Consider the following 4,434-nt stretch of genomic DNA (forward strand, 5'->3'; position numbering starts at 1 on the left):
TTAAGTGGGACAGAGGTAAATAGTGATGCATGCTCAACCTTGGAACAACAGGGCTCTGTGATACAGGGATCTAGGTATAGCTTGAAGAGGGGAAATAATACTAAGATGCTTGACTGTCTTATGAATATCAGTCTCCCTTGCCTTGAGTGTGATAGAAAAAGAATGTCACGAAACATGATTACAGAAAACTTATAAACCCATCTTCAGCCTATAACTGATTGGAATATCTAAAAGGGGTTCTAGAACTTTGTTCCAGTGAAATAGGTCTCTTGCAACGCCTTTGCAGAGTACAGGACCACAGGTGGAATCCTGAATCCCATCCAGAACCTTATGAGGTAGGACATTCCCAATAGCAAGGACAAGCAAACCAGCCTGGAACAGCTAGAGTGACAAAAGATACATCTTCAAAGAAAGACCCTCAGGAAAAACCCAAAACAGAAATGTCAGCATGACTGGCTACCACAAGAATAAGCAATGTTTGCCAGGAAGCCACCAAGGCAAGCAATCAAGACCCTTCAGGACAAACACCCCTCTAAGACTGAAAGTCAAAGGGAACACATGAGTAGGCATGTAAACTTGGAGACCACACTGGTCCACTGGTCAGTGGAAGAGGGGGAAAGGCAGCAATGAAGATATGGGCTGAGTTCAACAACAGTTCATTGAATCCCGTTGATCCGGAGATGAGAGAGAGAAGAGGAAGGGCTGGTTGGTTCAAAGGGTAGTGAGAGCTAGGGACACCCGAGACCATGGCCAAGGACATAGCCATGGAGGGCTAGAGCTGAGAGTGAAGCATTCAGCTGACATGAAGTGAGGGGAGGTACACAAGAAAACTTGCAGACAGTACCCATTTGACCTATCCTCAATGGCTTGATAATCAGAACTCAACTAGTTTCTTTTTTTTGATAAAGGAGACAAGGTAATTTTTTACAATTTGATGACCCTGACCTATACTCATGGAGGTAGTAACTCTAAATACCAGTAGAGAGGGAAGGAGTCTTCACATCAAGTATTCATGCTATCCCCTCTGTATGTACGTACACAAGGTAGATAGGGATGGGCAACTTAGACATTGGCTACCTAAAATAGGAGGAGGAGGGCTATAAAGGCATGTAAGTTACTGGCTTACAAGGTTTCATGGTGGAGTTAATTTAAGAGTGTGTTGGGGAAGAAAGAGTTCTCACTGAATTGTTTTCATCTTGTCTAGATGGGTCTGGTGAAAAGAGATGGGGATAAGATTCTTATGATTCAATAGTGAGTAATTGTTATCATGACTAATTGTGACTTTCACAATTGTAAAGGATGTAAGTTTTGTAACAAAAACAGGGGAGTGGTTAATCTTACAGTCCAGAAACAGAGGACCTTAGGACCATCATGGGGGAAGAGCACAAGCAGAATGCAGGAACTTATCCAGAGAAGCAGCAACGCAAGAGATGGAGGCAGAGAGATGGGGACATGAAGAGGGGGAGCAGCTGAGGACTCTAGATGCATGGGAAGAGAGGGACTAAGAGCTGGTGGCCAGGAGGCAGACTTGCAGAATGTGCCCTTTGGAGGTATAAATTATATATTATGCCTGAGTGGGGTGTTTTTTGTTTTGTTTAAAAAAAGAATAGTGAGAAATACTGTTAACTTTTAACTGATGATACATGGAGGGGATTATAATCATTGTAATGAAATAAGGTGTACGATTTGTTGAATGTAAAACTGATGATCTGTCCTGTAATCTTGCTCTCAATCCACAATAAAAACCTTAAAAAAAAAACAAAAAAACAGGTAGGGTACATGTAAATACTGTTGACTGATGGAGGGGATTGTAATCATTGCAATGAAGCAAAATATGATTTATGGAATGTAAAATTGATAATATGCCCTGTAAACTTTAACTCAATTCACAATAAAAACTTATTTGAAAATTGAAAAAAAGGGAACAGAAGCAAATACTGTTAACTGGTGGTGCATGGAGGGGATTGCATAATCATTGCAATGAAGCAAAACATGATTGGTTAAGTTGCAAAATGGATGATCTGCCCTGTAAACTGTGACTCAATTCACATTAAAAGCTGTAAATAAATAAAGTATGATCTCTAAATTATGGTGTTGGTAAAGAATATTGAACATATTAGATGCTGATGCATGGCCTGCACAAAGAAGGAACACCATCCTGAAAAAAGTTGAGTCAGAATCATTCTTAGAAGTAAAAATGGCAAGACTCATGTACTATGGACATGTTATCAGGAAGGCCCAATCCCTGGAGAAAAAGAGAATACCAAAAAAGAGATGGTTGATACAGTGGCTGTAACAATGGGCCAAAATATAGCAACAACTGAGGATGGTACTGGAGTGGGCAGTGTTTCATTCTGTTGTACTAGGGTTGCTTTGACTCAGAAATGGCTCACTGGCACCAAACAACAAAAAAATATCAACTGTGATATAGCCATTCTATTAAACACTAACATACACACTGGTGGTGGTGGTTGTGTGCCACTGAGTTGGCTCCAACTCATAGCAACCGTGTATAGGGTTTCTGAGGCTGTAAATACTTACGTGAGCAGAAAACCTGTTTTCTCCAGAGGAACGGCTGGTAAGTTTGAACTGCTGACCTTGTGGTAGCAGCCCAGCTCATAATTCAGTATGCTACCAGGTCTCCTTAATATATGCACTAAACAGAGTGAGGTAGGTCCCTAGCCACTCATCAGGATCAAAGTTTGGCAAGTTTGAGAACAATATTAACAACTCCACATATGTAAAAAGCACAGAAATTATGCATTTTAATATGCATAAACACATAAAAGTAAACAATTAACAAAAATCTAACACTAGTTAACTCTAAAAATGACAAAAATAAAAGATAGAGAAGCTTGTCAAAAGGTTTTCTGTTTGTCAAAAATTTTTGAGAAAGTAGTTGTAGATTATGATCTAATTAGCGCACACAGAAAAAAGAAAGTTGTAATATTTTAAAATCAAGACAATGTATAGCAGCAATTTGACATTCAGGAAGACTTAGGATATTGTTCTCAACAATTACCTCTTTTGGAGGTACAATTTTGACCACTTATAAATTCCAGTTTATTGTTTATCCCTTAAGACATTCTATCAAACTTTCATTATAGTGTTGTTATGACTTAAGTAAAAAGACAGGAAAGAAAAGACCACAATGAATGTCAGAAGACTCTGAAACTTGCTAGAGAAACTAAAGTGAATACTAGAAACGATGAAGGTAAAAAGTTGGATAGAAAATTTCAAATGGCTGTTTGAAGAGACAATGTGAAGTATTGTAATGAAATATGCAAAAATTTGAAGTCAGAAAACCAAAAGAGAAAAACACTCGGCATTTCTCAAGCTGAAAGAACCGAAGAATAAAATCAAGCCTTGATCTACAATATTGAAGCATTTTATGGGCAAAGCCCTGTGTGGCGCTGTGGTCTAAAGCGTCAGACTGCAAAGTTGTTTGAACTGCGAGGTCGGTGGTTCAAGCTCACCAGCTGCTCCTTGAAAACGCTACACAGGGTCGTTATGGGTCAGAATAGACTCAATGGCACTTAACAACAACAAACGGGCAAAGTACTGAATAATGCAAAAAGCATCAAAATTCTATGTAAGGAATACAGAGTCACTGCACCAATAAGAATTGGTTGATGTTCAACTATATCAAGAGGTACCATATAATCAAGACCAATGGTACTAAAGGAACAGGTAACTAGCTGCACTGAAGGCATTGGTGAAAAACAAGGCTTCAGGAAATGACAAAATATAAATTGAAATGGTCCAACAAAATGATGCAGTGTTTAGAGGTGCTCACTCACCTATGCAAGACATTTGGAAAAGATTTACTGAATGTAAAATTGTTGATCTGCTCCCTACACTTTCACTCAACTCACAATAAAAAGTTGTAAAAAAAAAATTTGGGAGACAGCTACCTGGCCAACCGATTGTTTTCCATCCGTATCTGTATACCATATCTGTACCCACTCCAAAGAAAGGTGATGCAATTGGCTGTGGAAATGAAACAGTATCATTAATAGAACACACAAGGCAAATTATGGTGCAGATAATTTAAAAATGGTTCCAGAAGAACATTCACAGGGAACTTGAAATTCAAGGCTGATTCAAAGTGGATGTAGAACTCAGGATATTACTATTGACGTCATATGGACCTTGGCTGAAAGCAGAGAATACCAGAAAGATGTTTACATGTGTTTTATTGACTATGAAAAGGCATTCAACTGTGTGCATCATAACAAACTGGATAATGTTGCAAAGAATGGGAATTTCAGAACACTTAATTGTGCTTCAGGGTAACCTATATATGCAACAACAGGCATTGTTCAAACAGAACAGGTAATACTGAATGGTTTTAAAATAAGGAAAGGTGTGTCTTTAATCATATTCATTCAATCTGTAATCTGAGCAAATTCATGAAACTGGATTATATAAAGA

Source organism: Chrysochloris asiatica, unplaced genomic scaffold, assembly GCF_000296735.1.
Source record: "Chrysochloris asiatica unplaced genomic scaffold, ChrAsi1.0 scaffold00115, whole genome shotgun sequence".
In the NCBI taxonomy this organism is placed as follows: Eukaryota; Metazoa; Chordata; class Mammalia; order Afrosoricida; family Chrysochloridae; genus Chrysochloris; species Chrysochloris asiatica.